The sequence below is a fragment of the Hyalella azteca genome, unplaced genomic scaffold (genome assembly GCF_000764305.2).
Source record: "Hyalella azteca isolate HAZT.00-mixed unplaced genomic scaffold, Hazt_2.0.2 contig8690, whole genome shotgun sequence".
Taxonomy (NCBI): Eukaryota; Metazoa; Arthropoda; class Malacostraca; order Amphipoda; family Hyalellidae; genus Hyalella; species Hyalella azteca.
In genome coordinates, this window is record NW_025938776.1 from 24,005 (window position 1) to 36,223 (window position 12,219).

At 36.9% G+C, this 12,219-nt stretch overlaps 1 long non-coding RNA gene across 1 annotated transcript; it reads left to right on the plus strand.

The window, feature by feature from the left end:
• The first annotated feature begins 9,398 nt into the window (after window positions 1-9,398).
• LOC125178292 lies at window positions 9,399-10,523 on the plus strand. Its single transcript, XR_007156847.1, has 2 exons — window positions 9,399-9,551; window positions 10,021-10,523. It is a non-coding gene; the product is annotated as an uncharacterized LOC125178292 (long non-coding RNA).
• Window positions 10,524-12,219: the final 1,696 nt, after the last annotated feature.

A 12,219-nucleotide genomic window follows, 5' to 3' on the forward strand; every position in this document is an offset into this window, starting at 1 on the left:
GCACGGTAAGAAATGTTTTGGCCAGACCAACAAATTGAGGGCTCGTACTTGGACTATATTGGACCGAAATAGATCCTGTACATTCTAAAATATATTCATGCATGGCGAATTGAACCTGATCAGACGTCAATTTTCAATCGGATCAATACCATTGAGGCCAAAACTTATATTATTATCACTCAATAATGGTAGTGTAAAATCAACCCAAAATATTGATGCAAATTCACTATCAACAATTATATAAAAGTATTAATGGGAAAGAATTCAAGATATTGTTTTAATTTATCATTGAAATGAAATCAAAATAAATGTTGTGATCATTCATGCTCGTAATTAGGATGTAAGCCTCAAATCACCAGTTATAAACAGTCAATAGAAGCTAATGAAATAGCCAGATGATTTATTGTCTATCGGTTATGGATCAACTTGGCTGTCGATAGTTGACCAAGTCCGTATTTAGGATTAGGCATTTTATGGCCTTGAGTTGCATAAGGAGGCATAGATTGGTACTAAATCAATATGGTAAATATCGAACATTAATTGCTTCTATGAGATAAAGAAACAATTTTATTATATATGTGCACTTTGAAACTACCGAATGATCCGTTCGGAGGTCGTTATATATGTTTATTGCCTCAGTCAAATTCCCAGATCGAATGCCTAATATAATAATATCTTATTAGTAATAATCTTGTACCTTTCAGAGTGTAACCTTCCAGTTTCCTGTTCACAAAAGAGAAATTGTCTCCTCAAACAGAAAAAATGGGCTAACCAGCGCATTTTTATTCACGTTTCAGTTGCATGAGAATTGATTCAGACATATTATATTATATATTAATTTGGGCAGCCTGGCAGGCTGCCTCCAGAGCCTGCCTAGATCTATACCCGTGGTCGGTCTCTAGCTGCATGATGAGGTGCCAGAAAGTAACATAGCAAACCTGTGCACAAAAATGCAGTTTATGTATGAAAACGAATTTAAAATTTACATTGTTTTCTTATGCAATATATTGGCGGGTAAATTGTCCTGCAATGAAATTAATTTATCAAATTTGGCAACATGAATGTCTTTGACCTTGCTCGCTGGCAAGCGATCATATAAGGCTATCGGGTACCCTGGCTTTAACTGTACCCTGCATATCGGTACAGTTAATTAAATTATCATCACGTGGCTTTTAAACTCATTCAAATGGCACCAAATTGGTCAGCTAGGTCAGTCATTAAATGAAAATTCAGCTACTCAGTAGCTTTACTCACTTTTCTGATATTCAGCTCATTTGCCAACCTGCTGCTATTCTGCTGCAGCAGGTTGGCGTAACGGTTCGTGACCCATCAGTGAGTAGACGAAATATTAGCTGCTCATTTCCTTTTGTAAAGAACCAGGCGTAAAACCGAGTCTAATCATGTTCTTCAAATAAAAAATTGACTTACAATCTATTCAAATGTATTAATGAAGTAACCATTATGCAAATGATGAATTTATTTCGAAATCGACGCTTGAGTTTACATCTGAACATCAATTTTTTACGCTGAATATTATAACGACATTCGTCCTTATGATAATGCGTTCAATTTGTTCCTTAATGCTGCTACCAGAAATTTGAGTCTTAGGTACACTGGGAACGTAAATTGTTACGATTTCACATTCGATAAGATAAGATTCCTTCATCACTAGCCCCGACTGATCACATTTATACCCATTTAATTGTCATAGAAAAGCACCATTACATAGTATCTATTCGACGTGATACTTGACGATACGCGATTCAATAATATGAAATTTGATGTATAGAATATTTCCACACTCTAATGACTATGTGAGAATATAAATTTTCGACTCGAGAAGCATAATTTTTTTGTAATCACGTAAAACCTCGGTGACTCACAACAGCGTTTAACCTCCTTTAATAATTCAGTCAAAAATTTGAACTGTGCCGTCGGCGATTTCAGAAAGAGGAGTTCGGGATGCCTAGCTGTGCACCCCCGAACCTGTGAGTATCCTGTGCCCACTCGCAGAGTATCTACCATTGAGAGCGTCCTATCTTTTGTGAACAGCAAGCTGTCTACTTTCGTGAGTGGTATACTATCAGTTGGCGGTCCATACCAGCTAAAACTCAGAATTAAGGTAATAATAATTGAGCCATTCAAGTATTTTGCAGTGAATGTCGCGTCGATAAATTACAGACGAATCTGTAAAAGAGCATGAATTGGAAGTAATAAGAGAACGGAAATTGTTATATGCTGATTTTCTCATCTTTTACGTTTTTTTTTTTGTATTTTTTTCATTATAATCTAAGTCTTAATGATAGGCAAACTTCATAACTGACGTTATGGCATTACCAACGACATATAAAAAAATTTGTATGTGTACAAGGGGACTTCAAAAAGTTCATGGAAAACAACCGTTTGTAAAAACGGTCACGTTCATCATGTTTTTTTCAATATATGCTTCATTAATGTCAATACATTTCAGCAAACGCTGATACCTGCAGCCATTGCCTTCATCGGTGTAAAACTGCGAGTCGTGTGATTTGAACCATGTTATGGCAGCTTTTTTTATTGCTTCAATAAATTGAAACTGAGTAACTTTCAATTAATCTTTCAGATTTGAAAAAAGGAGTCGCATAAAGCTAAAACGTTGCTATAAGGTGAATGTCGAATGATGTCATCAAAATTTACGTAGCACAGCTCATGTCTATTGAATGCCATGCGCTGTTGCATGGTCGTGGGGGAAGGGGACCTGCAGAAGCAGCTTCCCTAGGCTTTTTTTCTGAGATTTTTCTTGGATAATTTTGTTACAAATCTTTTCATAATAAACAGTTGTAATAGTTTTCTTATTCGTGAAGAAATCAACCAGCGGCATGTCTTCGAACTGGATACCATAAAACAGTGGCCATTCGAACGCTCATATTTTTCTTTGACTGGCCCACTTCCCTTCGATCTTGTGCAGCCAATGAGTTTCTATTGAGTTTCGTCCTCGGAATCATACTGTAGCGGGCCAGCCTTGGCCGCGCTATTAGATTTCTTCCACCGCCGCACCGCTCTAACCAAGACTCAAGAGAAAAAGTAAGCGTATGTAGTTTTCTTGGGAAGCAGCTCATTGCGAATAAGCAGCCTACCTTTGCAAGACCTGCATCACTTTGTAATGTCTATAACTACCTTTATTTAATGTTCATATATTGTCTGTACTTGTAAATCTATACGCATTTAGTTTATAGTCCTATGTTGTGGCTGCGGATTCTCCACGAAATTTAAATATACCGTGTGGCCTTTGAAGATCCGTTGATCCATTTTGATTCATCCTCGTACGTTAGGGCCCGCTTGCAGAGACCCGTTAACTTTGTTGTACGCAGGGTAGTTCTCCCGCTACAATACCGGTAGAGTCATATTTCATCTCCAGTCACAATTCTACCCGGAAAAATTTCAGGGCTCTCATCCAAATTTCCACTGAAAGCTCTGCCATTGATTGCCTATAATCTGGAGCAACAGCCATGGCAGGGAGCCCATCGAACGGAGAGCTTGCTCAGTCCCAAACTGCTGCCTAGAATTGAGTGTGCCGAACGCACGAAGATGTTCAGTGTGTCAGCTACTGAGTCAGTTGTTGTTAGCCTAATTTTTTCAATGAGATCACGGACAGCATAAATGTTTTCACACAAAATGATTAACGGGGCCTGCCTCAGCGAGGTATATCTTTGGTCTCATTTATTTCGCTTCTGAAACGACTAATATCCATTTGATGGTTGCTGATTTCTTTAATGCTCTGTCACCATGAACTTGTTCCAGAGGATCAATGATTTGGCTGCTCTTCCATCAAAGCTTCACCCGTGAATTTGATGTCTGATCTGCCTCGGTTGTGTCAGATGCCAGGTTGCTTTAGCGGCTGCCGCTTCGAAAATGAAGGCAACCATTTTGATTAAAAATTTTAACATTAATTTATGCGGGTTCATGCATGAATAACGCGTTATAACACGATTACGCAGGATTGTTCTGGTTCATTGACATCATATTCTTTTCGTAAATTTTTCTGATATGAACTTTTTCCACGAACTTTTTAAAGCCACTTCGTTAATGTGTTACTAAACTCGTGTTAGTTGTCGAAAACTGCTACCGTAAACTGATCTTTGCAACTTCATGCAAATAATATATAATAGGGAGACATACGTACGTGAGCCAAATTAACAAATTGCTCGAAATTGCAAATTACACTCAAGAAAAAAGTCTGTATAAATCGACTTTTCTTTATGGCGGTTTTATAGAGTGCTAAAAAAAATATAAAGTCAATTAGCGCTGATTTTCATTGAACGCCCTCGGAAAAGGGACTGAAAAATACTATATAAGCGGCTTGTGAAATTTTTCCGTTTAAAACAAAGATGTTGAAAAATAATAAGAAGCAAATATTATTTTAATCAAAAAATACTCAAGAGGACCGCAAACTTGCGCACTTTCACAATCCTTATCGGCTAATCCCGAATCCAAGGGAGGCGAGTGGCTGGTTAGTCGCATGTGGCTGTCGCTGAGGCTACTGGGTGAAGTAATTTCAATTTAATTTCAATTTATTCCTGACGAAATAAATGCGATAAATCCTACAAATTATGAATGAGATTTGAAGCAAGGAAAGAATTCAATTCTTGCATTTCCAGCAAACGTATTGATATATTTTACATTCACGAAATCTATTTAGTCTATGTACCAATGTTTGAACACTGCTGCAATTTACGATAGCAATCATCATGTAAGGAACGGAAACACAGCTGACATTAATTAATTTAGTGTTAATGATTTGCTGCGAATGTTGTTTCTAAACATATACCTAGTTTATAAAGACTTGAGTTTCATTAGAAATTGCAATCAAATTTCTAAGCTCGTTCGAGAGATAAATATAACGAACTAGAAGTCGTTGCACAAAGAAGGGAATTGAACAGTGCACCACCTGCTTGGACAGACACAAAAATGGTCTCCTAGGCAGTTGAAATACCTGGTTGATATTGGTATTTCAAATATCATCAGTGTAGCATAACTCACATGCATTACATGCATTATCTAACTATGTCATATCTGATGAGACCCGTTGATAAGAATTACTAATCTTAAACGTTCTGTGCATGGATATTAACTTGATAACTGATCAATTTGCTGATATGTTTTCAGTGTACGCAGAGTCTCTGCATGATTTGTACGTCGTCTTGCGTCTGCATCACCCCCTGGGAGATCACAAAAGTATGTTTCATTGGAAGTGAAAACTGATTGTCCTTTTCACGAGTTGAGTGATTATGGTTGCAAGTGGAGGTTTTATGGTGGGGAATCATGAATATATACATGGCTGATTTGATTTGTTAAGTTAAGAGGAATGTTTTCTTAACTGATATTGTGTCGAGTGATAATCAAGATTCCAAAGCCAGAAATGCTTGTTACCTTTCTGGCTGAAGTTATGAACGAAGATCAAGCTACTATAGGCGCTTTGTCCAGGTTTAATGTTATTAAGCACTAAGAATATCCGAAGAACGACTATTTCATTGGCCATTTGTCCATATTTAACTGCACACACATTCCTTGGAATGAACGCCTACGGCAAACTAGTATTTAGTAAGAAGCACAGTAGTCATAAAGCAGACGGCGTAGTATATATTTAGTGGCGTGCCAAGGAACTAAAAAACTACGAATGCAATACTAACCGATGTGAAATGATAACTTTGTCATCATGGATTCAGCATCGGCATCCTCAAAAGTTTTGATATTGTGTATATTGAGAGTTGATCTACATACATAAAAAAACTTCATTTTTATTCTAACCAAAATTGTGTTTTTTTAGGCAAAGAAAAATTTGTTCAATATCGAGATATTAATTGCGAATGGATGTTTACCACAATAATATGATAATTTCTGGTGCCATAATTACATGTATTTCGGTTGTCCTAATCTCGCCAAAATTCAGATAAGGAAGTTAAGTCTCCGTCCCACATTCGCACATCGCCTATCATTCAATAACCCAAATTTATTCTTAATCTCCCTCAGGAAGTATCATCCGTATCATCATAATGTTCACGTCAAAAATGGGTAAGATGGAGTCAACCGTAGACAGCAGGAGCGCCTCTGAACTCAAGAACATCAAGATCGTCGTCGGCGCTGGTGGCTTTTACATCGACATCGAAGACGCGAGAATCAGGGTCGGTGGCACTGGTGACAAGGAGCAGATCCAAAACAATGATGGCAAAAATGACGGAAAAACAACAAATAAATAGGAGCGACAATGAGAAGCTCTATAAAACTCGCTCTATATAATTGATGGCAAAGATATTAATTACGATGCTCTAATCAATTGAGTAATGATGAGAGTAAACATTTTGAGATTTAGCTCATTGAACCATTTGTAAAAAGGTTTAAAAAACTTCTTTCTACTTTAACAAAATTCCTTAACATTGATAAATGCAGAACAACGACACTCAATGAAGCTATACTTGATTGCTCTATTTGATTTAATTTCTTCCCTTGTATTGCCATCGCTAATCGGAAACATTGTAAAAAGTGAATAAATACATTTTATTAGGGATTTGAAAATTAAATTTGTAAATTCTACTTTGCCTCCGCAGTAAAGTTCCTTAAGCAAATTCGAATGACTTTAAATAATTTTGACTGAACAGCACGTGGGAAAGATTGCTGGCAAACAAGCTTCATAAAGAATTGACTTCGCACGAAATATTTTAAATCTTGAATTGTTAAATTGGATCTACCCGACTTCAGTTCGCAATTCCGGTGTTCGCAACAAGTTAAACTCTTCAGCTTGATCTGACTCCAAAATATCTCAATAAAATAATTAGTCAGTCGGTAAGGATACAAAACTGATTTACCTTTACATTTTTTCACCCATATGTTCAAGCACCCTGAAAGTTGACCATCAAATTTATTATCATCAGATTTACAAATTTGCCATCGTGAAAATCCATTTCGAATCGAAAGATGAGCTACTGGTATCTACAAAAAAATTTTGCACTGGAAAATTTAGAGCTCACAAATAAATAATTGTACTATCGAAATATCCAACATAAATTAGACTCTACAAACTCCAAAAACGCCAACTAATGCAATCTCACAAAATACGTAGCGAGAGATTAAAGAATTGCATAATTTTAACCAAATGCTGCGATGCTCTGCGAACTGTGCCAGCACTATGCCAAAGAGAGAAGGACTTCAAAAGCCAACACCAGCGAGGCATGAACACTGTGAAACCCATGAGTTAGTTAGTTAGTTTAGTGGCCACATGTTTACTAGCGCTTCAGCTATTTAGCTATCTCGCACCGAAAGTCATGTTGAACATCACCAAAGAGGTGGAAGGTCTCAATTATTAAAAGTTTCTCAAATCAAAAAATAGATCATCACCCACAAGGGGTGGAAGGTCTCAGATGTCCAGCCCGCTGAAACTGGCTCGAGAGAAGCAGCGTTAGCATCTCAAAGAGACGAAGTGACAAGGAGGGACAGGTGACAAGGAGGGACAGGTGACAAGGAGGGACAGGTGACAAGGAGGGACAGGTGACAAGGAGGGACAGGTGACAAGGAGGGACAGGTGAAAAGCAACAGAAACTAAGACACTCGAACAAGAGGTCGCTTACACGTACGGGACGTCGGCCGCCCGCACGAGAGAGACAGAGAAGGGAAATGTAAAGAATCCTACCTACATAATAACTCAATGTAAGGAATCCTACCTACATAATAACTTAAGTGTAAGGAATCCTATCTACATAATAACTTAATGTAAGGAATCCTACCTATATAATGACTTAACCCCACAACTGAGACCTGCAGTCAGACACCGCGAGCTCAGCGATGGGGCGCTCAGGAACAATCCCCCTAGGAGCGCGAAATCCCATAGGACTTCTGACGAGCACAGACACGCGTCAGAAGTCCCCCCTGAGGGGGTGAAACCCATGAGGCGGGCAAAACTGTATACCCATGCACTCAGGGTGGTTGCGTTCATCAATACACGATTTCATAATCAAAGCAACCTCATTTCTCTCGCTCCCAGATTAACCACACTGTACGTACATCCGTTCCGGCAGTACTTGCATGTGCAGTCCAGTTTATGTCGCGTTAACATCGCAACAATTCCAATAACACTGTAAATACCAAATAACGTTATTAGGGGCGTGCGTGAGCGCTGGAATACGCCAGGCTATGGTTATAACAGCTATAATAACTACGATGATTGCCACGATATTGGCTCAAAACGTATATCGCAGTTAGTTCCGCCGCCTCTAAATAGAATATCGCGACAATTGTAAAATTAGCCTCAACAGTTGAAAATATCGCTACAAACTTAATATCCATTACATTACATAAAAAATGATGCAATCGGAAATAATTAGAATTTCGTCAATTATTACACCGTCTATTATTATAAATTTTTAAATGGCGTAAATTGCGCGATATAATTTTGTAAAATCGATCACCGAAAAAATCATTGTTCATCTTCCTGTGTTTTGGCATTTCGAAGAATCAAACGCGAAGATAAAGCTTATAGGCACCCAAACTTTCCCATCAAAATTACGAGCCGTATTGGCATTTTACGTCTTTCTAAATTAATACCAAAATTGATATAGACATCGTTGTCTACATTGATAGATATAAATATCATTGATATACATTATTACTATAATAAAAAAATAATTGATATAACTAAACTTTACCATCCCTATGTTACCCGCGGAAAATTTGTAAATTATATGATCTGGCGAACTTAGTCATTTACTCGTTGTTGAGATATGATGTCTTGTATAGATTATAGATAACAATTGTAACAGCCCAAAATAAATGCATTTCACTCCTGTCTTCTTATAATTTTTTCTTGCTTCACTTCATAACTTGATACAATAATTCTTAAACTATGTTTCAATACAATATACTCATTCGTCATTCATTCGGCTCGCTTTTAATCATTCCTAAATCTTATTCTCCATAATCTCGTCTGTTATATTGCATTAAATTTCAATGAATCCCAAGAAATCTCATGTCCTCAGAATATTGCCTCATTCCTCTTTTTAAAATCACTAAAAATTTTAAATGCAAATTGATAATCCTCTTCCTTTCAATTACCTGTGAGGCTTCACTTTTATTGTTCTCATTTAAAATATTACAGGTATAAATGACGCCTATTAATACTATGTTATTAATAATTAATACGCATATTATTATATTCCTTTCAAGTTACCTCGGAGGTTCAATTTGGCATTGATATCATTCATTACACTACAGGCATAAATGACGCCTATTAATATTTTATTAATTATAATTAACATGTATATTATTATCTCCCTCTCGTGTTACTTGGGTGGCTCATTGATCTCATTCATTAAATTACAGGCCAAACTGAAGCGAGCGCTGCCACCGATCGAGAAGATGTCTTTTTTGAGTTCATTGCTGCTCTCAAAAAGCTCATCAAATCACAAGTTTCGTGACGGCATCAGTGGCTTCAGTTTTATTATTGATGGAAAATTGGTGAACATCTCATCGAGCCGCGCTCTCGGTGGAGCTGAGTTCTAAAATTAAATTATGGCTTCTTGGGGGTGAGAATTTTCCAACTTATGAGCGACCATGATTCCAGGCTAATGATTGTTTCATCATGTTATGAAGATTGAATATGAATATGACTGTTTACATCACGCGGTAATTGTGTTGCGTGAAAACGAACAAAGACGAAGGCCTTGAAATTTTAATTCATATAATAGTGCGATAAAGCTCATTCATGGAATCACTCGTTCAATATATATAAAATTATCAAATTCTGCTAGAAATTCATGGAACTATTTGTAGAAAAATTCCCGTTGTTTGTTATATGTTCCGCCGCACGCGCCTCAGAATCGCGAGTATATTTCACAAAAAAAACGTGTAACGATAGCAATTGACAATCTTAACATCATTTCATTCTCGATTAATTGTACAACATAATTGAGTTATCACCTTTCATTTTAAAGTTAGAGATCACAAAACAAGAATAGCAAGTGCAAAATATCAATTCTTCTGATATTTTCTCAGGTTCTTCTTCGACGATCTTCTTCGACCCGATAACGGAGCAAGAAATGGGGCAATTGTACACAATATCCCCTGATCAGCTGTGGGAAACAATGTTGCGTTGCGCCGATGTGGACGGTAAAGATCTGGTTGCTGTTGATGTGTACAAAGTTCCTCTAGAGAAAAGACAGAAGTCACCAGTAGAGAAGAGCGTTTTCAGCGTTATCTTCGATGCTTTTCATATGTTTGTAACCATACGCATTGGGCGAGCTTATTGGTCTTTTGAGAGATATGCCGAGGGTATTTTGGTACAAAGGAGCCGTCAGGCGGATGCAGTTATTAAGAAATCAATGAAAAAAGACCGTGTGAAAGGTTGCTCACTGCTGCAGACTAGACGCTCAGAGAGTCTTGGCTTGAGCAACGAGCTGGACACCGTAGAAGACCTCATCTCAGTCCTGAAAAACGAGTTCAATGCGATAATTGGAAGCCAATTTCACGTCTTGTTCAACAACTGCCAGCATTTCGTACAAAAGTTCGTCCTTCAAATGGGATTTGATTATAAAATGAGAAATCTGTTCGTCCAGGAGTGACTTTAGCACACAACTTCTTAAATAAAGAAAGTGGTTGAAGATTAGCAAGTCCTTTTATACGTTAACACATGATATGAGACATTAAGATATTGGATTCTAAGCATCTTTCGTACGCGTAGTTTGACGAAAATGTTCGTTGTAAATTTGGGAGTCTTAGCTCTGTAGTTTTTATGAATTATTTTATAATTAATTTATACCTAAGACAAGCAATTCTGAACGCAATGATATATAGGTGAGAAATAACATCTAAAACGTCTGATGACCAGTATTATTTGATCACAGCGCCCTGCGTTGTTTGAAAATTTTAGCAGATTCTTTGCTTCGTTCGTGACACCTAGAAACTTAGCTAAGTACCTGCAGATAATTTCTAGTTTTGTTTTTATTCACTGATTTGACAACTGCTAAAATGGGCTATTAGATGAAAGACTTGAAACACGTCTTCGAATAATTATTTGGTTATTTCATCTAGGGTAACTTTAAAATGAAGTAATAATTTATCCTCATATTAAGATAAAATGCTCAATAACAGAATAAATGCTCAACTACATTCATGCATTCATGTTTAATCTGAGTGAAAATCCATATGATGAATCAATGAGTTTCATTTGATATAATGACCGAAATGCAGTGCAATTTAATGTGGGATTTAAAATAACAATAAAAATGTTGAAATGACTACAAATCTTAGCGCCCAGCGTTCTCAAATTAATGGTAATAATGTATTAAAGAATAAACACCTTAATTACTCCCTCAACAATAATTAACATTAATTATTAACATTGACGTCTGGTGATGGATGGAGTGCGTTTCTGTAACGTGACATTCATTCTTCAATATTTAAACTCCTTTCTACAACTCATCGTGCAGAATAATTGAACATTTTGGAAGGGAAATGTCATTTGGAATGAATTTGAATAATAAAGAGACAAATATAAGGGAAGCAGTGCGCTGATTGTAAGGTGTACGATGAGAAGAAAAATGTGGCTCCACATTCATGATTGAGAATCATAGATATTGTTGATCATTATCATTGTACAAAACTATCGTATAGCAAAGCAATATATTCCAGGTGCCATTTTCACGGCAGCATATGAGAGCTTCACAATTAATCGAGGTCAGCTGAATTATTTATGTTTGGTATAGTGTCTGGGAGTATGAATGCGATTATGAGGACGTTATCTTAAATAAATTATTTTTTTAGGACAATAATTATTTGAATATGACAATTTCCTTGCGAATACTTCCATGGAATTAGAACTTAGGACAAGCTTTCACAAAAAAACATACATTCAATGCACTTAGTGTTAATGTCATATATACATCAGGTTCATGTCAAAATTTGCCTAGCATAACCAAACCAACGTGTATCATTTACGTGCCAGTGATTGTCATGATCAAGGCTATATATATATATATATATATATATACGTAAAGAAGCAAACGAGTCGTGGGTTGCTGCTGGCAAATGCTCACGTCTGCTTCACTTTGTTGATGTGGACTTGCGTCTGGCAGTAGTGACAGAGTCGCGCGGATCTTTAGAGGTTGCACGCTCGTTGCATAGCCGCCAAGTTCCACTTGGTGACGAGTTTTTATTAGAAAACTTTTTCAGCAATTAGAATTTTTTGGGCATATT